Source organism: Lissotriton vulgaris, chromosome 9 (assembly GCF_964263255.1).
Source record: "Lissotriton vulgaris chromosome 9, aLisVul1.2, whole genome shotgun sequence".
Classification (NCBI taxonomy): domain Eukaryota; kingdom Metazoa; phylum Chordata; class Amphibia; order Caudata; family Salamandridae; genus Lissotriton; species Lissotriton vulgaris.
In genome coordinates this window covers 1,036,995,991-1,037,021,149 of record NC_141697.1, presented here as the reverse complement: position 1 = coordinate 1,037,021,149, position 25,159 = coordinate 1,036,995,991, and positions in this window count along the sequence as shown.

Below are 25,159 nucleotides of genomic sequence, written 5' to 3'. Positions count from 1 at the left end.
GGGTGGGTATTTCTCCTCCATGCCCGAAGGATTGAATGATTCTCCTCCACACCTGGAGGACCGACGTCTCCTCAGATCTCATTAAGTGGGCAATTTCTACCGTACCCATATGCGCTCCAACTCCTTTTCGCTGCCTCTGGCACTGCTGCCTGCTGCCACCGTTCCGCGTCCTGGAAGACTCGAACGGAGCCCCGGCGGCTAGCTGGTCTCCAACCGCTGCAAGCGCTAACAGCCACCACATCTGATCCAAGGTAGGCACGAGCAGGGCTTTACCATGGCCTACACAATTTTCTACAGAGGCCTGGATATGACGTACCTGTCTCTGGATTACTCCCTCCCTTCCTCTTTACCTCTGCTCCCTAGTGGGGCCATGTTCTTCCGCTACCTGACTATGCATCTATTCTAAACTGCTTTTCCTGAACACTGAGACCTGAGCAACATGGCTGATGCCCGGTGGAGCCTGGTGGAGCTGCTAGATAGCTATAGAGGAGATTGGCCCTGGTTTCCCCCTCAACCGTCACCTACCCAGCCGGACATAGGACACAGTTCCTCCTCGTCTCCCTGCTAAGGCTCCTTCCTCCCCTTCCTCCTACAAATCCCAGAAACATTGTTTTGTTTACTATACCTTACTATGTTCTTGTAACTTACTTAACTTGTAATGCAACAATCCGAAATGTGAAGCCTTCTGATATCTTCTGGGGTCTGGTTCGCCCTATATAAAACTTTAAAAATAAAAATAAATTAAATAAATCAGTTTGTTAACTCGTTGAGGATAGTGGACATTTCTTCCTCTTGTACTCAAGGGAAATAGATCAAGTGGAGTGCTTCGGCAGTCTGTATGCTGACCAGCTTGCCGTGTTCTCTGCTACATAAATGACGTTGTTGATACTTGCACTTTCGCGGGACACCAGTAATCTGAAACATCCGAGGAGGGGTTTGGGGTGTGCCTGTCCATTCATGAAGACCTTTTGCTTTCTCCTGCTCTGGGGGAGTGACTAGGGAGCTATATAAATTCGCTGACATCAGTTAAATGGACGGTCCAGTGTTAATAGTTTTGATAACTCTTAGAGGCCCCATTAGAAGTTGGCACTGTGGGAGCAGGCAGCAAGGTGACGGGGACCCGCTGACTGCAAAGTCTGTGTAGACCGTGTATTCTTCCATGTCGTCATCCATGTGTTCTGCTGTGGTGGAGCTGCTGGCGATAGCCTGGACAGTTTCTCTCTGGAACGTGTTCTTTGATAATCTGCAGACTTTGGAGAAATGGTTATATTTTCCGCAGGGGAACATCTTTTTCTTTTGCAGGGCATTCTGACAGCTTTTTTGGGTTCCTCCGCAATACCGACATTTTTTGCGTTTTTCGGAAGGCTGTCTTCATGTTGCTGGACCTTGTTGAGGTTGGACAATATTGACTGGTTCGGTTTTGATTGGCCGGTAAAGAGCAGTTTCCATATGAGAAGCTGTCACTTTAGACAGCTCTTGCGACCGCGTGAGTGTCAGGATGCCATGGAGCAATTTCCCAGATTCTTAGAGGATCATCTCCCTCAATTTGGAAGAGGAACACCCTTGATTTACTTGACCCCTTAATTCTTCCTGTTCCTCATGGAAACCACAGATGCTTGCTAGCTCTTTGAGGCAACAGTCTATGGATGTGTCCGGTTCCTAGCATGCTTGGCAGAATAAAAGCGTTCTCAGTCCCTATTCACCATCAGTTTGAAATGTGAATTGAGAGCCCTGAGTAGTGTTGCATGTGTCTTGGGCGTGGCTTCAACCAAAGTCTTGTATTCTTTGTGAATGTCTTTTCTTGCCAGATGTAGGAGAGCTCTGCACCGTTCAACAGTGACTTTGGCATCCTCAAACTAGAATTGAAGGCATTCAACACAGTCCTTCTATTTCGGGGTTAGTGCGGACGGTGCTCTGTCTTGTATAAAGGGCTCTATGGCTGATATTCAGGCCATCATGCTGGGCGGACCTGCAGGGTACTTGAACTTCACTTGCTGTGTCAGAGGTTCCTCTCTGAATGAGCGCTGAGAACCATGTGGGGTAAAGTGGCACAGCTGCTTGTCCGAAGGCCTCTGTTACTCTGAGTGAAACTCGATGCAGGGTTTTGGTCTGCCCCCCAGGGTGCAGGGAACATAGTGCAGCGGTTGGACCATTGTGCCTAGGGGTTCTTAGCACCTTATTGTCAAGCAGTCTTGGTGCTTTAACAGTTGGCGGAGCAATGAGTGGGGGCTGGGGTCACTACAAGCTTCTTTGACCCTGCTGCTGGGCTGGGCGGACAGATCGGAGGGCATGGGGACATCAAGAGCTCCAAAAGCTATCATGCCCCTTCTCGTGGCCAGCAATTGTGGGGGGCAGGGCTAACGTCATAAGGTATAGGCTCGGATCCCAGCCTTGAATGGCTTTCGTGTGTGTGTTTTTTCTTACTTATCCCACATGTGGTTAGGAGCCAGGGGCTGGTGCTGCGGGAACCGGGGCACTCACCAGCGTAATAAACAAGCCATTTCATGCCACTCCTGTTGAAAGGCTGGATGCGGCATGGCATGAGTAATGAGCAGGGAGCAGAGACCAGTCCTAGCATCTCAGCCCCTCCCGGTGTGCCACAGTGCAGGATGCTGGGCGGGGTCTGTCCCTGCTCAGGCATTTCAGTTGGGCCAGTGGCAGACCCGCAATGCATGGGCGTGCAGCCACTCACTGGGGTAGGTGGCAGCAGGTGGTGTTGGGGCGCGTGGTCGAGTACCTGCTCATTGCCAGTGAACTGTTGGCCCTCGAATCTTCGACACGGAGACCAGGCTTAGCTTGTGTGCAGGTGCGTTACTGGCTCTTTGCCATGCCTCAGACCTTTTATTACCACCTACGCAAACCGCATAGGATCAAACTATTACTACCACGCACATGAGAGGGCATCCTGCGATCACCCTGTGATGTGCATGGGAGTTGGAAAAGTACACTCCACAAGCCAGAATGAGTATCTATCAAAAATATGGTCACCTTGGAATCTATTTCCTAGGAATCTATTTAAATGTTTTTGCTCAGATTAATAGCAAATAACAATTCATGGAATTCATACTTACATTCTTATTCTAAGCGTTGAGTGGAGAGACTGTGTTAAAAAAGTGTTTGTGCCTGGTTGGTGTTATTCAAGTAGGGACTTCCTGTAGTTCCCCCTGGCCAAGATTGTTGCTGTTGCTTGAGTAGGGTTTCACCCCTCTTGACCAACAACTCAATTTCTCACATGATAGTGTCTACTTTTATTGTGACCACAGATGTTATCTCCTTCCAAATGTATTTTCACTAAGCCATGCACATGGGTCTAATTGCTTTCTTTATGTGATAGGATTTTTTGCCAAATTAGATTTTGTTTTTCTTTTTGATGCATTGGGAGATTAGCTGATTAGCTCAAAATCACAGTGGTGTTGTGCTGAAAACTAACAAGCTTTGGCAAAGCTAATTGGTCTCACTTTGAGACTATTGGCTCTTCCATTTCCTTGTGTTCATGCTGTAAAGAATGGGTTTTGCAGACTTTGTTAATGATTTGTAGCCATTCTGTATACCAGTCTGACTGCTGTGCAATGTGACTGTAACACCATGGGGTCATCACGGGTACAAGACTCTAAACAACATGCAAATAGTCACGTGACAAATACTACCTCTTACTCCCCACAGAATGTCGAAACCGAGGTAGACACGCAATCGATACAGTGGCCCTTTAATTCCGACTGGAACTTTGACTGGGAGGAGTCTCGACAGGACACGGAGACCTCTTATGCCGAAAACAACGAATCACGAACGTGCTTGTTCACCAGGAGGGAGCAGAGTATCGAGGAAGACGGAAGCGGAGCGGAGCGAAGGAGAACAGCGTACGAGGGGAGACAGCGGAGAGACGACGAGGAGGACGCGGAGCCGGAGAAGCCAGGAGGCCACCGACACCACGAGCCGCCCAGCCATACACCCGCGGGAGGTGTATGGCTCAGCCAGGTACGTGATAAACTCAAGGGCTGGGTTACACGAAAAATAGCTACGACGGAATAAACCCGGGATATCCCCTCTTCCTGGTGTCCCCTTACCCCGAGCACCGAACCCTTCACCACGGCACTAGTTAAAGAGTGTGTCACGTGTGTTTGTTCCCTCACTCCCCTCCCTGTACCACGTTAGAAATATAGAACGGCTTACTGATACACCGTTTGCCTTTTCTCTGTTTATTTACTCGAGAGGCAAAACGGAAACCAAAGGAGACCTACCGCGACGGACACCCGACCGAGGACGTAGAGCGGCATCTACAGAATCAGGGATCCGGAAAGCTGCGAGGAGCCGTTCCCCACGAAGATCACAAAGCACGAAGAAGAAAAGCTCAGACTCGTTATATTATAAAATAAAACCTAGAAAGACTAGAATCAGTGTACTGCCTATTCTTCCCGCACCTGCTACAGTGACAAAAAAATTAAAAGGACCATGATGCATCCAGAGCTACTACACTAACACAAAGCATAATCACCATGTCATAGTATTTTTTTAGGTCTGAGGAGTAGGCAGCGCATGCATTACATGCGCTGTCTGGAAGAGATATGCAGTATCTAGGGTATGGGCTTCAAAAAAAGCTCATGTTTTTCATTGGTTCCACTGACTGTCCTTAAGAAATGCTGGCTCGTCATAGGTTAATACACTTAGAAGTCTCTCCTTTTGTTCCGCTGCCTGGAGACTGACCCTGCTACACAAATCCTTTCACTATGGGCTATATGTTTTCCTTCAGAGAACTACTTTGTATTTTGCTATGTCCTCGCTGATGCTTCCAGTTCACTTAATCTCCTGTGCCTCCCAGAACAACACCTCCGGCCCCTGCAGCTTGTTTGTATTCAGCTGTTCTCCACTCCCTCTCAAACATCCCTTCTGAAAGATCTAAGTCAGGGTTCACATTTGTGATACAGCGTGCACTGTGTGCTAAATCACCTCGAGGCGCTTCAAATTGACAAAAAAATATTGTATCACTTTCAACTATGGCACCTGAAAACATCTGCAGCTCTCTCCCTCCCTTTGTTTAAGTTAGACATGAAACACTGGCAGCCCCTCTCCTCCCCCCATCCTTTGGAATCTCATTCCATGTCTTCTTCTGTCGGGTGTCAAATTGGCACTTAGGCTCGGACTCCTGCTTCAAACAAAAGATGTGCGTTGGTGACAAGCTTCACTTTGCTAAAGGTTGTCTAATGGCAAGCTACACTCACACTATAGTATTTTACAGATACATGAAACGAATGTTTAACCTTTTACTTCAAACGGGGTACGGTTTGGCTATGCAATTACTAGAACGTTTATTTTTTTGATAAAAAGGCAGGCTAATTCGTTTTTGTTGGTCGCAAAGGGAGTGTGTAAACAATTATCTTTTATAACATTCTATATGAAAAACTCTCAATGTTCATTTAAGGGGAGTTTTACATTGATTGCTTATCATAAATAGCTAAGCATGCAACAGTTTGGGAGCTGTTACTTTCTTACTACTAAAAACGTCACTCTCCCCCTGCCCTCCAACCAGCGATGGGGCTCAGCTGGGAGGGGCAGCATTTGCACTGGTGCTTTTATCAGTGACTTATGCACGTGTGTGTGTGCATCTGTGTGAACGAATCCATATCAGCTCAATGGAACTTAAACCGTCATAAATAAGGATTAAAAACACACCTTACAAAGAGGCGAGAGGATATATATGTGTTGAATAAATGCTAAAACATCTAATATTTTACCCCAAATTCCTCTTATGGCAAACTGAAGGAATATAACGTGTGTTTCACTTTATATTCTTAAATGCATGCTTCTGCTTTATGTAAAATGTTTTAATTTCTGTGCGGTGAAGCAGCCATTGGTGTTTGCGCACTTAACTTCTTGAAAGATTTAAGTCACATTTGTGATAAAGCGTGCACTGTGTGTTAAATCGGTACGAGGCGATTCAAATTGACCCCAAAAATATTTTAGCACTTTCAACTGTGACCCAAAAACCTCTTTATACATAACAGAGCATTATTGGCAAAGCCAGTAGATCTATCCTTGACAAGCTGAGGCAATTGTTAAAAAAATATGTTTACTTTTTGTGGCAAGCATATGCCATAAAAATAAAATAAAAAAGAGAAAAATATATATATACTGACTCCAGGGGGTGGGCGTCTTACGCAATAAAATGTGTATTTATTTAAAAAAGTGTATATAATTTCAATAAAACAGCACATGTGCTACCTAGCAGGTAGGTATATAAATTCTTAACTTTCAATGCCCATCGGAGGAAAACAACACTTATTTGTCATTCATTCATTCAGTCATTTGGCATTCATATTTTATTTACATGCCCCAAGGCATACACTTGGGGCCATTGGTCTACCCACTTAAGCCATTGGCTTTCTTGCTCTGTCAGTGATGGCATTTGCTCTTCCTCATCGCAGGTGCACAAGGCAGGTGGGCCAATACTTTTATTTGCCAATGTTCTTTTTCCCCATTCCTGATCTTTATTTTTTGTTGTACTTGTGTGTTTAAACTGTTTTCAGAGTGGAAGGCCGCTAGTACATTTTATTTTCACAAACAAAATCCTATTTTGATGTAATGTGCATTTAACATAAAATGGTTTCTTTAGCTGTCCTAAGCAACCTACCTACCAGGTAGCACCCAAATTGTTATTTTCTATTTATTTGTGATTCTTTTTCATTTTTTTGATTTATTTAAATAATTATTTCCACGGACACAACTGCCACCGTTAGATGGTAACATGCTTTTTTTTCCTTTTTTATTTTTATGGCAAAAGCTCCCAATTAAAATCATCACACTAGTTAGCCAAGGCCAGACCTATTGGCTCTGATAAATACAGGTTTATATTTGTGTTTTTTATACAACACAGTCCTTAGCTCATGTACAGTGCTTCCGTTTGTTCTTGAATCTCGCAAGAAGCTGAAGTTCTGCCTTTTCATATTAACCTCTGCCCTAGGTTAGGCTAGGCACATACCTGCTCAGCGCCAGGATAATGCTGCAGGGTGATAGCGATATAAAAATACAGATATCATAACATGACATAACATATTCTGGTTTAGAAAAGGGGGTGGTGATGAACAGAGTGTCTGAGTTAAACAGACCACTCTTACCCAGTCCAAAGATCAGGGCTTGATCCATCACCGTTATTTATCTCACTGCCCCATCCCAGCTCAGAACCTGGCTATATGCAAATCAGTCTGTCCCTGGCCCAGTGCATCATGGGAACAGGGCAGACTAAACTACCAAGCCAATTCTTCACCAGAAAGGAGACAAGCTACCGGGGACCAGTTTCTGGCATTTCAGCCTTCTTCGGCCCGGCTTGCTTGAATCCTGATGGAGCAGTGAGAAAGGGACTCATGTCTGAGTATACCCTGCCACACCTATAGTGGCCAAAAACGATTTAGAAAAGGGGGTGGTGATGAACAGAGTGTCTGAGTTAAACAGACCACTCTTACCCAGTCCAAAGATCAGGGCTTGATCCATCACCGTTATTTATCTCACTGCCCCATCCCAGCTCAGAACCTGGCTATATGCAAATCAGTCTGTCCCTGGCCCAGTGCATCATGGGAACAGGGCAGACTAAACTACCAAGCCAATTCTTCACCAGAAAGGAGACAAGCTACCGGGGACCAGTTTCTGGCATTTCAGCCTTCTTCGGCCCGGCTTGCTTGAATCCTGATGGAGCAGTGAGAAAGGGACTCATGTCTGAGTATACCCTGCCACACCTATAGTGGCCAAAAACGATTTAGAAAAGGGGGTGGTGATGAACAGAGTGTCTGAGTTAAACAGACCACTCTTACCCAGTCCAAAGATCAGGGCTTGATCCATCACAGTTATTTATCTCACTGCCCCATCCCAGCTCAGAACCTGGCTATATGCAAATCAGTCTGTCCCTGGCCCAGTGCATCATGGGAACAGGGCAGACTAAACTACCAAGCCAATTCTTCACCAGAAAGGAGACAAGCTACCGGGGACCAGTTTCTGGCATTTCAGCCTTCTTCGGCCCGGCTAGCTTGAATCCTGATGGAGCAGTGAGAAAGGGACTCATGTCTGAGTATACCCTGCCACACCTATAGTGGCCAAAAACGATTTAGAAAAGGGGGTGGTGATGAACAGAGTGTCTGAGTTAAACAGACCACTCTTACCCAGTCCAAAGATCAGGGCTTGATCCATCACCGTTATTTATCTCACTGCCCCATCCCAGCTCAGAACCTGGCTATATGCAAATCAGTCTGTCCCTGGCCCAGTGCATCATGGGAACAGGGCAGACTAAACTACCAAGCCAATTCTTCACCAGAAAGGAGACAAGCTACCGGGGACCAGTTTCTGGCATTTCAGCCTTCTTCGGCCCGGCTTGCTTGAATCCTGATGGAGCAGTGAGAAAGGGACTCATGTCTGAGTATACCCTGCCACACCTATAGTGGCCAAAAACGATTCAGAAAAGGGGGTGGTGATGAACAGAGTGTCTGAATTAAGAAGACCACTCTTACCCAGTCCAAAGACGGTGTTGGATCTAGCCCTGATCTCTTGACTGGGTGAGAGCTTTCTGCTTAATTCAGAGACTCTGTCCCTCACCACCCCTTGTTGTAAATATTTTTGTCCACCCTAAGCGTGGAAGGGTATTCTCAGATGTGAGACCCTTGCTCATTGCACCATCAGGATTCAAGCAAACCGGGCCGAAGACGGCTGTAATGCCAGAAACCGGTCCCCGGGAGCTTGTTTCCTTCCCAGTGTAAGAATTGGCTTTTGTAGTTTGGTTTGCCCTGTTCCCATCATGCACTGGGACAGGAACAGACTAATTTGCATACAGCCAGGTTCTGAAACTGGGATGGTGCAGTGAGCTAAAAAACGGTGTTGGATCTAGCCCTGATCTCTTGACTGGGTGAGAGCTTTCTGCTTAATTCAGAGACTCTGTCCCTCACCACCCCTTGTTGTAAATATTTTTGTCCACCCTAAGCGTGGAAGGGTATTCTCAGATGTGAGACCCTTGCTCATTGCACCATCAGGATTCAAGCAAACCGGGCCGAAGACGGCTGTAATGCCAGAAACCGGACCCCGGGAGCTTGTTTCCTTCCCAGTGTAAGAATTGGCTTTTGTAGTTTGGTTTGCCCTGTTCCCATCATGCACTGGGACAGGAACAGACTAATTTGAATACAGCCAGGTTCTGAAACTGGGATGGTGCAGTGAGCTAAAAAACGGTGTTGGATCTAGCCCTGATCTCTTGACTGGGTGAGAGCTTTCTGCTTAATTCAGAGACTCTGTCCCTCACCACCCCTTGTTGTAAATATTTTTGTCCACCCTAAGCGTGGAAGGGTATTCTCAGATGTGAGACCCTTGCTCATTGCACCATCAGGATTCAAGCAAACCGGGCCGAAGACGGCTGTAATGCCAGAAACCGGTCCCCGGGAGCTTGTTTCCTTCCCAGTGTAAGAATTGGCTTTTGTAGTTTGGTTTGCCCTGTTCCCATCATGCACTGGGACAGGAACAGACTAATTTGCATACAGCCAGGTTCTGAAACTGGGATGGTGCAGTGAGCTAAAAAACGGTGTTGGATCTAGCCCTGATCTCTTGACTGGGTGAGAGCTTTCTGCTTAATTCAGAGACTCTGTCCCTCACCACCCCTTGTTGTAAATATTTTTGTCCACCCTAAGCGTGGAAGGGTATTCTCAGATGTGAGACCCTTGCTCATTGCACCATCAGGATTCAAGCAAACCGGGCCGAAGACGGCTGTAATGCCAGAAACCGGTCCCCGGGAGCTTGTTTCCTTCCCAGTGTAAGAATTGGCTTTTGTAGTTTGGTTTGCCCTGTTCCCATCATGCACTGGGACAGGAACAGACTAATTTGCATACAGCCAGGTTCTGAAACTGGGATGGTGCAGTGAGCTAAAAAACGGTGTTGGATCTAGCCCTGATCTCTTGACTGGGTGAGAGCTTTCTGCTTAATTCAGAGACTCTGTCCCTCACCACCCCTTGTTGTAAATATTTTTGTCCACCCTAAGCGTGGAAGGGTATTCTCAGATGTGAGACCCTTGCTCATTGCACCATCAGGATTCAAGCAAACCGGGCCGAAGACGGCTGTAATGCCAGAAACCGGTCCCCGGGAGCTTGTTTCCTTCCCAGTGTAAGAATTGGCTTTTGTAGTTTGGTTTGCCCTGTTCCCATCATGCACTGGGACAGGAACAGACTAATTTGCATACAGCCAGGTTCTGAAACTGGGATGGTGCAGTGAGCTAAAAAACGGTGTTGGATCTAGCCCTGATCTCTTGACTGGGTGAGAGCTTTCTGCTTAATTCAGAGACTCTGTCCCTCACCACCCCTTGTTGTAAATATAACATATTCTGGAGCATGAACAGGAGTATGTTGTCTAGGAAGAGCATGGGTGGAGAGTTAAAGATGCCATGATTGTAGAGGCTTCTGACTCTAAGACTTGGGGGTGATCAGCAAGGAGATAGCTGATGTGCACGTTATTTTATGTGTGGAATACCCACACAGCGCGTTTAACGATAGGTTGTGTAGGTGCTATAATCTCACTTTGAACCCCACTTTATTTACTGCCGACCCTGATCTGTTGAACGCAGTGCTACCTTTCTGTACTTCCTTTTGCTATGCACTGGTCCACCTCCCCCCTACAGGTTCCCCTCCCATTCGTCCCTCTCTCTCTCGTACCATCCTCTACCCCTCTCTCTCGATCTCTTACATACTCTTCTTGCTTCTCTCATTTGGTTCACTTCGAATCTTCGAGCACAGTTTATTTCCCTTGCTTTTTCAAGTTTTCCTTCCCTAAAACCCACCTTCTCGTCCTTTTCTTGGGGTGTCTGCTATGTACACGGGCACTCCCTCTTTATGGTTCTGTACCCTGCTCTTCCCTTCTTTCTAACAACCTCTTCCCGCTCCTCTATCTGGGGTTCATTCACCACTTAATGCACAAATGACTTATCCCTCTCTATCTTCCTTACTAACTCTTCTCTGCAGCTCTTATCTCCATCTATTCACCATGCCACATAATTCCACTTCACAAATACACTACACACCACACAATTCCTCCACACAGATTTCCGCAACTAAAAAAGTCAAATCCAACACACACAATTCCATTCCACACCACGTACATCCATTCCAAACCAAAAGACATTAGTAAAAACATTATAATTTACAATGCAAATAGCTCTATCTCTCTCAAATATGAGATCCATTACATTTTTCCTTCCTCACCCGCTCCTTTATCTTTCTTTAGCTGTCTTTTTCCTTCTGCTTCTCATTTCTCATTCTGTCCCTCTCATTTACCTATTGGTTCACTTTCTTTCCATCTTGTTTCTTCCTCCTTGTTTTGCTTATATCTCCCTCACATTTTTCTTTTACACTCTCATTTGTCCATTACTCTGCAATTGATATTTCTTTTAAACCCTGGTTCCTGCTTTTTTTCTCAGTTTGTGTCCCTTTCTGTCCTCATTCTTCTTCCTATATATTTGTATTCTTTCTCTTTCAGTCTCTGCCTATCACTCTTTCTCACTCATTTCTTATTCTGTCTAACTCGCTTCTCTTCTTTCATCACCCTGCATCTATTTCTTAATGTTTCCTCACCCCTCTATCCTCCATTTTTTCTTTCTCTCATTTATCTCTCAGTTTGCACCCCTGTCCTCTCCTGCTCTCTACTCTCCCCTATGGTTCCCACTTTATCCCTTTGCAGGCTTCACCTTGGACTGTTGCATAATGTGCTGCATGACTAAATACTTATAAGGTCCCAAAAGCGAGGGACTGTTACATAACTTTGCACTGTAAAACACAATTTTGCTCTAACATTTCCACTGATGGATTAATGCAGTAAATGTTTTTTTTGCTCTAAACAGCTCATGCACATCTAGTTGTTTTTTGCACTGGTTGATCGGTGTAAACTGTTATACAACGTTGACATACTTATGCAATCTGTATTGAATCGAATTAATGCATTCATATATGTTCATGTCTAGTCCTTGCAACAGTTGTCAATTTGAATGCAAGCTGCCTCCCTATAATGTGCTCTGATGCCTTTGGACCAAGTTAGGGCTAAATAAAACTTCAAACTAAAAGTCACTGAGGTCTATTATCCTTATGCATCAGTGCCAATAGTTAAGCTGCCCAGCCGCCGCCCGTGGAGGGAGTTACGGTGGGGCAGAAAGGATGGGTGGGGGAGGGGCAGGGTGGGGGGTGCTAAAAACCGGAATATGGATAATTGGAGGTAAGTAAACAATTTAATAAATAAAACGAATTTCGAAGCGCCCCTGCATCGCAAAATGCGATGCAGTGTGCTCTACGAAATTCTTCCTACCTACCTTCCTTCCTGCCCTACCGTAACTCCCTCCAGGGGCCGTGGCTGAAGCTGCCCACTAGTGCTCATCCCAGATCGTGTCCACCAGTGTTCAATAGTGCAATATCACATGTAGCCAAATCCACTACCAGAACTTGAAGTGCCCTTTCCTGGTGATTCATATCTTGGAAGGCTGGTGAACATCAACAAGCAGGGGAGTTTGTGGCAATAACAGATCTTGCGAGGAAGATTTCCGCCATGGATATACCCTAGCATGTATCCTCATCTTTGTTGGGAGCAAATTTCTTTTTAAGGTGGAAATGGGGCGGAAAGATTGTCAAAATTACGTGAGGTGTCCGGAGAGTTGTTTTTTTTATTTCTCTTGGGTACAATGAAAAAAGAGTTTGCAAGTGCAAATTCACATTTTATAGCTATTTAGACACAGCACAATTAGTAGACATCACTCTGCACCACCTGAGCATCGCCAAAGCATAATTCGGCAACACCTCAATATCACTCAGTACCACCTGACAACCATCTCCATCACCACCTCAGTATCACTCAGCACCACCACATCACCATCTCAGCATTAGTGCACTACCTCCTCATCAGTGCACCACCACCACCTCAGCGCAGCACCACCTCAGCATCAGCACAGCACCACCTCTGCATAGCACCATCTCCTGATCAGTGCACCACCACCAGGGCAACACCGCCTCAGCACGAGCACCACTTCAGAACCAGCACAGCACCACCTCAACATAAACACAAAACTTTATCAGCACAGCATCACATCTACATCAGTACACCACGTCCAGTGCAACACCACATCAGCATCAGAGACTCACTGTAGCACCAACTCAGCATCATTCAGCACCAGTGCAGCACCACCTAAGCAACACCACTGCACCATCTAAACATCAGCACAGCCCGCTGCAGCAATTTAGCATTAATGCAGCACCACTTCAGCATCAGTGCAGCACCACCTCAACGCAGCAGCAACTCAGCACCACCTGAGCACCAGCATCACTCAGCATCAAGCAGAATTACCTCAGTATCACTGCAGCATCACTTAGCATAAGCTGAACAGAACCACCTCAGCACCAGCGCAGCACTAGTGGTGCACCAGCGTAACACCACCTCAACATCAGCACGCCACCATCTCAGCAGCAGCACAGCACCACCTCCACATCAGTGCACCACCAGCGCAGCCCCACCTCAGCAACAGTACAGCTCCACAACACCAGCAACACTGCACAATGCATCACCACCGCAGGATCAGCGGAGCATCACCTCAGCACAGCACCACCTGAGCAACAGCTCAGCATCACCTGAGCACCAGCTCCGCACCACCTGAACACCAATGCTGCAGCACCCACCAGCATCACTCTGCACCACCTCAGGCTCCCTTGGCCCCAACTCAGCATCACTTGGTACCACCTGAGCACTAGAGCAGCGCCCACTCATTAGCAGTGGAGCACCCCCTCAGCACCAGCACAGTGCCACCTCAACATCCACACAGCACCATCCTAGCATCAGTATAGCACCACCTCTGCATTAGTGCACCATCACCACCGCCGCCCCACCTCAGCACCAGTGCAGCACGACCTCAGCATTACTTACCATCTCCTGCGCACCAGCTCATGACTGTCCTCAGCTTGACTCAGCACCACAGCATAACTCAGCACCACCTCAGCATCCCCTCAATATCACTCAGCATCACCTGCTCCAGCACACCACCGCTTCAGCATCACTCAGCACCACCTCAATCTGACTTCAGAATCTGGCATCTGTTGATTCTCCTCTACTCTCTGTCTACTGCTAGTGTTGTAGTTCAGGCACTATTGCACAACCAACACCCTCCTGTTGTTTATGCCCCCTATAAAAAAGTTTTTTTAAACTAGAACAAACCAGCATTAGAACAGGCAGGAAGAAGTTGTCAGCATTGCAGGGACAAGAGACCAAGAAGATGTTTTTTTATGTTCATTTTTTTTAATTGGGTTGTTCAGTTGTACACAATGTCTTTTTGGTTATATATAAGGTAACAAAAATGCGTGTAACACTTTTTATTATAACTTTTCAACATGCTGCACAGCAGCTACACTGCCCTACAACATAGCTTAAAGACATTGGCAAAGCCAATAGCTCTGTCTAAACACTTATAAAATCCCTTAAGGCGAGACCTATTGGCTTTGCAAATGATTGTTTATTAGTTTTAACCACACTACAAAACATCCTTGCCGCTGTGCAGCATGGCTGCAAAACATTGCCAATGTCAAATGCTTTCATAGAAGAGAGCTATTGGCTTTGCCAATGTTTGGTCCTTATGTTTCAATTATGGCTGAATGATTGTGCCCTAGGTATTTTATTGCATTTGTTTTTGACTAAGTGTCTCTCTAGCCCAACTTCCATTCATTGTGTGCAACAGTTTGCTATAAAATCCTAAATACAGTATAAATATATGAATTCTCAGTATATAAAATGAAGGCATGTCGTCATGAGAGCTACATACGTCACTCCATTTGATTATAGAGCGATAAAAAGAAATGGCAATTTTAGAAATGTTTGTATTAAAGATGTGCGTCAGAAGGTGAAACTAAAATGTCCTCTCCCCCTCAATCACTGTACACCGTGTACTCCACCCCCACGTCTGCAGAACACTGATGTCTGGCTTGCAGTGATTGCTCTCTTAGCAGTAGAGTGGTGCCCACCGCGTGCCTCATGCTGGGAGACAAGCGCTCTCTGAGTACGGAAAAGCTTTAGCCTCCTGCAAATTGCTAGTTATTCCACTGCGACAAGTCACCACTTCGTAGTTACCAAATTGAAGAGACTTCACTGCAACAACTGTGGAAATCAACGAAAAAACAATTTCCTTCGCTTGGTACTTTGTCTTCTGAACCTAATTTCAGTGTGATTGGTTTAAGGCTTCAGAGCACCGCAGGGCCAGGGAGGAAAGCGCTTGCAATGTAAAACACTTTAGCTAGTTACGCTAAATGGATGAGGCATTGGGACTTTATAAACAGGGTAGTGTTGAATGTGATGTTTGATAGGAATGTGTATTATAAATGTGGAGTTAAGATTGAGTCAGAAAATTCAATTTTCAACAATGAATCTGATAACACTGTTTTGAAGCCTATTCATCACTTATCGTGTGTGTGAAAGAATTACTAAGTTGAGGCAAACTCTGAAACAAATATAGAAAATGCAATACCCTGATACCATTCTGTTGTTAAGTTAAAACAAAATTAGAAAACAGAATGTGAAAATACACAACATTACAATAAGAAATATATAATCACATGAAATAATAATTAAAGCTTAGATAAAACCTTGTTTAAGTAAAAATATCAAGTATACATGACTGGAATGGAATGTCTGAACAAACACCGAAAGATAATAATACCATTCCTAAAATACTGTATTCTTTAAAAAATTTACAAAAGTGGCATGAATAGATGTAAAATAGTGTAGTATCAAGTTGAGGAAATTCACAGAGGTTGGGCAACTTCTTGTTTTATGGGAGTTTGAGAGAAAGATTGTCTAGCACTAGCCTCAATATGTCTTGTGACAGGTGACCGTACATTTAAGTATGTTGTAGCTAAATGAATAGGATGAACAAGAGCTGTATCCAGTTTATGGTTATAACATACAGCATACCACCAGGCCTGAAAGGACAGCTTGGTAAAATCCTTCCAGTTTTTGGTGATCTGTTCTAAGGAAACTGCTATCAACAAATCCACAATCTTGATATTAAGAATTGAACTGTCCCAAACAGATGATAGGCTTCCTAAAAATAGGTGAACAACAGAGAAAGGTATTCTGGAACCAAAAATCAAGCTATTTTGAGACCAGATACTTTTCCAGAAAGTATGCACACGTTGGCTTGTAAAGAGCAAGTGTTTCAGATCAGCAGAAGAGGATAAACATGTCCAACAGGTATGTGGGATGTTAGGATGCCTCTTATGCAAAGTGACCAGATGTAAAAAAGTCTATTGTGAATTAAAAATATTGTTTGTGTGGTGTTTGCCGCACTGGATGACTTCCTAATTTTAGACCATATTTTGTTCCAAAAGGAGATTGGCCAATCCACCTCCAAATCCCCCTCCCAAGATAATTCTACTTTGGTTTTTTCTCTATTAATATGTAGATTAGGAAGGTAAGTATAAATAGTCGAAGCTCTAGGACATGAGTATAAAAAAAGTATGTCACCTATTGTCAGGATGAGAAGTGGGATGGCTAAAAGATAAAACAAGTATAAGCAGAAGAGAGAGCTTGTTTTAGGAGAGTGTATTTAGGTTGGTAAGAAGGTAAAAAATCTAAAATTTGGCTAGCCTGTGAAAAAGACATAATTTAATTCTGAGTGAAAAGTTGGAGCGTCCAAATTAAACTTTTGTGTCTCCATGACCTACAATAAAATGATTTGCCATGAAGCAATATAATATTATTATGGCATAATGTGGTGTTAAGAAAATAATTTACATCTGTGGGAAGTAACTTTGGATTAGATTCCAGAAGCTTACAGGTATGTTTAAGAATGGAAGTGGAAACAGATTGTGGTTTGCCGGTGAAAGAGGGATACTCTTTAAAAGAGAAAGGAGAGAGATATGAACTGTAAAGTACCACCCACAAAGTACAATCCAATTGAGATTCAGAAAGCAATCTCGAGGATTGATGAAGTAGGAAAGATTTATGATAAATGGGGAAATCAGGAAAATTAACCCCACCTTCTGACTTTGGTTTTATGAGTCTTAATAATGACATACAAGGCTTTTTAGTGTTCCATAAAAAATATGACCGTATGGAATTAATTTTTATGAACACTTTTGAGAGGATAGGTACTGAAATATTAAAAAATTGTATACAATACTATGGGAGAGAGCATCATTTTAATGGTATCAAAACGCCCCCTCCTTGCCAAATATAAGGGATGTCATTTGAAAGTTAATGTGGAAATTCTCTGTATGCAATTTTCCATGCATAAAGAAAGTGTTGTTGGAATTGAAGGGGCGAAAAACAACCCTAGATATTTTATATGTTTAGAATTCCAAGTAAAGTTTGAAATAGCTAAATCTTCTTTGAATGTATATTTAGTCAAAGGTAATATTTCACATTTATCTTTATTTAGTTTATAGCCAGGGACGGAAGCAAATAGCTCCACTTCATGTAAGAAGGCAGGAATAGAGGAGTGTGGATTGGATATAAATAGTAATATATTATCACCGTAAGCTGACAATTTAAGTTGTTTATCATTAACATTAAACCCCTGGATATCTTTGTTCTGACAAATTTTGGACAGAAAGGATTCTAAAGCTAGGTTGAAAAGGAATGGAGACAATGGGCAGCCTTGACTCACACTTCTTGCCAAGTCAAAATAAGAGCATGTGTTACCATTTACACAGACAGCTGCTCGAGGATTAGAGTATAAGAGCAAAATCAAAGATATAATCTTTGGACCGACACTAAACCATTTAAGCACTTGAAAGAGATATGACTAAATGACACAGTTGAATGCCTTCTCCGCATCCAGGACCTTAGCTGCTAATGAATGAGGTACATCATTTAGATAAAATGTCAAAAAATAGGCGAATATTGTCTGAAATGAGTCATTCTTTAATAAAACTAGATTACTCTGCACGTAATAATTGAGGGAGATAGGATTCTAGATGCAATGCTAAGGTTTTAGAGAAATGTTGTAGTCAAAATTGACCAAAGAAATAGGTCTATAATTTTTGTAGTGTTTTGGATCCTTTCTAGCTTTCAGAATGAAACAGATTAGTGCTTTTAAAAAAGAGCGAGAGGCTTCACCGACTGCAAAAAAGAATTAAAAAGGGTGTGTAACTTAGGGAGAAGTAGTGGTGCGCACTGTGTAAAAAAATCCACTGTAAACTTGTCTGGTCCTGGAGCCTTGTCTTTCTTGAGTGTTTTTTGAGCACTGAGGAGTTCTCGTTGTGAGATGTTGGAGTCTAAAAGAGTGTAATCTATTTGGGAGTGATAGGAGCACTGAATGCCTGAAAGGAACTGAGAAATATCAAGATCTGAGGGCATGGATTCTGGCGTGTATAACTCTTTGTAAAAAAGGAGAAATTCATCAAATACTTCCTTAAACCTTAATGTGTCTTGGTTATCCAAAATTGATTCGATGTCAAGCTTGTTATTTTTAACTTTTTCTCCAAGTATTTACCAGCCTTGTTTTGGCCACCATACAATTTTGCACTCAACTTTAATAAATAAAGTGAGGCATTATCAGTTGAGTCCTTATTGAATTGAAGCTTAGCCTCAATAAGCTGAGATAAAGAATCTTTGGATTTTGAAGAATTATATGAGTGCTCCAATGTCTTTATTTTAGACAAGAGATCCTTGAAGTAATAATAGGTTTACCCGACAGAACCGCTTTTTCTTGAAACATTCACATGAGATTCTACATTTTTTAGATACAAAACCAATAATAAAATCTCTGGCAAAGTTTAAGTCTGATTTAAAGAAAAATATTCACTTGGAAAGGAGAAAAAAAAAGGAATAAAGAGGATCTAGGAGGAGAGAGTTGTTAAAATGCCATCTCCTGGGTGTATTAGATTTTGATAATAATTCCAATTTAATAGAAATGGGGGCATGATCAGATAATAAAATTGTCCCGATATGCGCCTCTCTCAAAGATTGAGCTAGGTTATGTGATACGAAAAAGTGGTCCATTAAGGATTGTGATTGGTGGGTCGGAGAATAAAAAGTATATTCCCTTGTAACAGGGTTACAAAATTCTCCAGGCATCAATAAGCTTATACGGTTGTATGACATCCAGAAATATTTTATGGGATTTATGTGACTTAAAGGAGGCCAATGGTTTACGATCTATAAAAGGGTCAACAATTTGATTGCAATCTTCAGCGAGAATAAAATTATCGTCAATGCAAGACAAAATTTGTTGGGATAGAGAAGATCAAAAAGATGGGTCACCGTTAGTGGGAGCATATACATTGAGCAAAGAAACTGGAGCACTTCCAATTTGCAATTTGGTATAGAACCATCTTCCATCATCATCAGATAATTGAGAAAGTAGTTTAACAGAAATCAATTTATGACAAATAGTCACTACACCATTTCGTTTACCATCTCCTGGTGAAAAGAAATCCTCTCCTCCACAATTTCTTTCTAGTTTTAAAGACTCAGTTGCCATTAAGTGAGACTTTTGTAGAAGAGCTATATCAGCCTTCAATATAGATAAATGTGTTATAACACGTTGTGGTTTTATTGGGAGAATTCAAACCTCTGACATTCCATGACACAAATTTCAGAGACATGGAGATAACGGTATGACTGCATAAGAAGGATAGTGATCTAGGCAAACCATCCAAAAACATAGAACAATTATAACATCAACCAAATCATGTGTAATTGTGATATGATTATTTGCACATCTTAAGAAGGAATAGTTCAAATGCAAACGTGAAACGTGAAACATAAAACCGAATAGGGAAATAAAAAGGAAGGGACAGAAAACAGAGATAAAAAAAAGAACAAAGGAGAGATGAAGAGAAGAGAGAAGAAGGCACAGCAATAGGGAAAAGGACAATCGGCTTAATAGTATCTTAAGAGGAAACAAAAATGAAAAAGGGGGTCAGAGATAGGACGAGCAATGCAAAGAGAACAAAGGCATAGAACATACGTAAGAATCCAATTAGGGGTGGGGGAGAGACCACGAGGAGCAGGTGAGACGCACAAGCATGACGAAGGGGAGGTTGAAGGAAGGCCACGGCTCACAGAACAAAAGGAAGGACAAACAGGAACGAGCATTGCCTTAAGGACAAAAATATTTTTGTTCAATTTAATCAGCTACAGTCAAGAAGATCCTGCAGCTCTACACAGCCTGAGATGTAGACTTTCCCAAGAAATCCATAGTCTCTATCTTGCATGAATAAAAAAACTTTTCAGTCTAATCTGGTTTTTATAAGTCATTGTTTTATTCTTATAGGTGACTTTAAATAGGCAAGGGGGAAAAAGGGATCTGAGATCTGATCTCAAATTGAGAAATTCTTTACGTCTGTCAACTGTGTTTTTAGTGTAATCCTGAGAAAAATATAAATGATTACCAGACCAAACGACGTGCTTGAGTGAGAGAACTTTAATTAAGACAGTGTACTCCAAAAAGTATAAAATAACACCTCTAGGACACCGTGAGTTGGCAAAGGAAGCCTGCCAATGTCCCAGGCGATGTGCAAGATGAATATTAACACAGGTCTCAGCTGGGGTAGTCAGGACCCTTGGAATGAAGGATTTGAAAAAAGCAAGAGGGACATTGCCTTCTGGGCCCTCGGGCAGACCATTAATGTGTAAATTATTTCACCCATTTATATTTTCAAGGTCCTTGAGGCAACTTGAGATTTAGGAGTATTAACTTTGCCATCAGCGAGTCCAAGTGAGGATACATTGTGTTCTACCACAGTTAGTCTTTACGTCATTTTTGAACCATTTTCAGTGAGGAATTGCAGTTTGGCATTAGTTTTCTCCATAAAAGGATGTAATGAGCGTATTTCCTCCAGTAACACATCCAAAGAGACAGGAGAGTATGACTTCGGAGGAGATGGTGGGTCTTTCTTTAGACGTTTCAGGGAGGCCTTCCCTGATGCAGCAGAAGCAGTTGTCGAAGAGGAGGAGCCCTTAGATAAAGAAACCAGAGAGTCTTCCATTCTGGAAAATTGCAAGAAAATTGTAGAATTTTTAACAGATGACTGTGTGGAGCGAACCAGGGAGGTAATTCACCCTTTTCAACCTTCCCATAAAAAAATCGTTATAAAATCTCTGAGATAACCAAAAAGGAAGTAGGACTGAGCCAGTACATGGGTTTCAGAGTATAATATAGGCACAGACAAAGATCCTAGCAGTAATAAATGCCAGACGGGTGAGTAAACCCCTTCATCTGAGGCAAAGTCAATTACAGATTTTGCAGATAAGCATTAACTTTGAGTAATGATTTTTCACAAAGCTGACGTAAGAAGTAAAGACAAAAAACTCAGCTCCTTAAGTCATAAGAACAGTTGGCACGCTAATACAGAGAGCCAGAATGGACAAATATCTTCTAATACTCCTGTCATATATAAGCATTGATATGAGGTGAAAGCATATCCAAACATGCGATCCTTTACAGCACTGCTCCAAGGCAAGAGGACTGTTTGACAGAGAGCGAGGGTATTTTTCTACAAGTGCTCAATGAAAGGAGGCTGTATAAGCTCTCCGCAATTCTCAGAACCAAAAAATAAAAAGGAAGCTCCAGAAAGGAAGAAGAGAAAGGTACTGCTGTTTCATTTTTGTTCGCAGGAATCTCGCCTCAAAGAAACATCTTACCCAAAATTGCGGCCGTGGTTGCTGTGGAGCCAAGGCAGAATCTCCAAATGGCAAATGCGGAGCCCCGGCTTCGTGAAAACAGCTGCAAAAGCTCTACCCTGAGTCAGGCCAGCATCTGAGTCCAAAAGAACCCTTCCACACAGAAGAAGAAATGATGGCACCGCGGAACCTGCCGGCGTCGTCCCACAGAGCCTCACTTGAGCACCGCCATCTTCCTCAGTGGATAAGCCATGCCCCCTACCTATCTATTGTGATTATAATACCCCCACAAATTGAATGAAGTTGCTAATATAGGAGATCAAAATTGTTTTAAATCATTATGCCTGTCTACAAAAATGGGAAAAATGCTCTGAAGTCAGATAAAATGCTCACTACTCAGTTATGTGAAAAGAATGTAAATGTGCTGGTGAACGCAAAAATGGCAGAAATCAACCATTTATCCAATTTCAGTTTCAAATGATTGAAAATGAAATTGAGATCAACAAATACAGTGGAAAAAGAGTTAATATTATACATATAGTATTAAAATTAGAATACATAGAAAAACGGTTAGAACATTTTAGAATACAAAAACAGCCTTGCTCGGTCCAAGCTTCCATATTTAACACAAGAACATCAATCTGTGATTTGATTGTGTACCTAAACAATTTTTGCCGGAAAAATGGAGGAAACACAATGTAAAAAATAAAAGACAGTAATGTCAAATTTATATTACTATATATAAAGTACAGCCGGAAATACCACTCTACATGCTGGCAGCACCCATCCTGTCCATCTGGTGATGAGTATCCCCTATGGTGAAATGTTGCGCCTTAGAAGACTGTGCAGCAATGATAAAGATCTATTGGAGGCACAGGCAGCAAGCACCAACAGGTTTTTAGAACGTGGTTACCACATCAGCGTCATAAACAAGGAAGTATTAAAATCCATGAGAATAGATCGTTCTACCCTGTTGGCCAAATATGATACCTCGGCTCAGATATCTGAACAAAGAATAGTAACTAGTTCAGGAGACACTGTTACAGTAGACCCTTTTCGAGTTATTATTGGTTATTGCAACCCACATAAAAAAATTTGGAGAATCATCAATAGGAACTGGCCAATAATACTTAAAGATCCTGTCATTGGCCATGTATTATCTAAAAAGGCCTCCATCACATTCATGAGGGATAGGTTGGTGGATACTGGACCTGAGATGTTGGAGAAATCTGTGTGGTTGAAGAACAACAAAGGTTTTTTCAAGTGTAAAACCAATTAGGCCTGTACATATGGCAGAAATAAACTCACATACAAGGACGGATTTAGTGATCACGAACAACAGATCAGCAAATTATTAACGTGTAAAACGGAATTTGCTATATACGTCCTTGAGTGCCCCTGCGGTTTACGTTATGTGGGGAGCACAAAGCTCCCCATACATAAACGTATTCTACAGCATCTAAGAGCAATAACGTCTCAGGATAACACCTACCCAGTTGCACGTCATTTTAAACAGTTGCATCAAAGTAACAACAAGGGTTTGAAATACTTTGTGGTGGACTCCATTTTAGCCAGTAGGCGCGGAGGTAATAGGGAGGCAAAGCTGCGCAAACTGGAAACTAAAGATATTCTAAGGCTCAATACCAAGCAGCCTTGTGGGTTATATCTCACAGAAGATTTGTATACTTGTTTACATTGGGATCTGGCAGTATATGATTAGATAGTCTACATTTGTAATTAATAGTACTGGAAACTGAACTTTTATTAAGGTGTTTTAGCTTTACTACTATTTATTATTTTAACATGACTATAGAGCTTTCGTTTTTAACATTGTGTACAGTATAATAGAATGTTTTCCAGAATTAACAATTGATAAAATTGAATTATTTGGCGCTACTTTGCACTAGACCTTCACCCCTCCCATGCTGGTAAATTGGTTGTTAAATGTCTTTACGGTAAGAGACATAGATGGGATGATATGAATTAACTGTGGTTTCTCCTTCCTCTTCATACCCATGATATATCTTAGATTTTCCTAATATTATCAGTATGTTATCTGTGACCAGTATTTTCCGTTTATGTCCAATAGGGATCTGTTGGACATTCTCCAATTAGTATTATTAGAGAGCACATAAGGTAACTACATGATGTCTTAGGATTTAAACAGACTGGGCTCAGTCTGTTAGTTGGATACTTTTTCATTTGCATATTTCACATACACTCATTTTGCACATTAGATAGGGGTTATCCGTTCTTTTGTATACAGTTTAGATTAACATGGCATTACACTGTACGTAGGGGATTTAACCCAGTATTGTCTTTTTTTAACATCAACGTCAAAATATATGACGGGTTATGTTTATATAAAGTATTAATTACATATTACTGTTTTTATTACAACGTATTAGTTTTATGCACTAGAAACAGTATTGAATTGTGATGGCAATATCAAAATGAATTCTGGGCTGTCTTCGCTGTTTACTAAACTGTGACCCAATCAATGGTTAGCACTTGCACTTTAAAAACGTACTCCTCACCTTAACACGCTGTCATGTGATGAAGGCTCAGGTAAGCCGAAACGTTATGGCGACAGCAGAAATAAAGAAATAAGCATCCGATTACCTTGGGTCCGTGTCTGCTTCCTATGAGAGTTCGTTAGGAGGACGAGCTTGGATTGGAAACCGAGGTTGCTGTTCATATATATATATATATATATATATACATATTTATATATATATATTTGTTTCTCGTGTTGCTCGTTCTGCCCCACACAGCCCGTGGTAAATGGAGTGTGCTTCGGCGAAGCCCACCAGAAATTCCAATCTTACACAGTCCAAGTAAATACGCTCTCTCAGGTCGTTTCAAGTGTAAAGTGTAAATACCAGTTGAGCGGTTTGGAGAACGACGTCCCCTTGCTCACACACTGCACAGGGGGTAGCACCGCCATACATATAATAACTAGACATAGTAGAAGGACAATCCACTTCTATAGACCAGGGACTGTTTGTTGAAAACACAGCATCCATTTTGTAATGGGTTCTCTTTGCATAGTATGTGGATATCACTTTCACGCATACATGTTATTCCTCTATAATATTGGTTACAAACAGTATTTCTATACATTTCATATGTTTTTTGTAAAGTACTCGACATAATACATGTGTAATTAACCTGGTACTGCAATATGACAATCTGAGATCCTAGATGGACATTTTAATTCCATAAAGGCGGCATCCATGTTGTGGTAAATATCACGCAGGGCACCATGACCTCACTAGCATCACTCTTCTAGGGCAAACAACCTCCTAGGCATAAAAACATTTTTAGAGGCATGGGCAAAAGCATTGCATCAATCACATTAGGCAGGCGAAGCATCTGCGCCAAAACATTACAGAACTGACCCCAGGCCAACCTGGCCTCTCTGGGGCTTATACGCCCTCTGTCCAGCAAAGTCAGGGCAGGCTGCGCAGGCAGCCAAAGGAGAACTGCTCCAGAGTTCCCCGCCTAAACGTAGCAGATGCCCACTAAGTGCTGGGCAGCTGAAATCACCAATGGAGCCAAA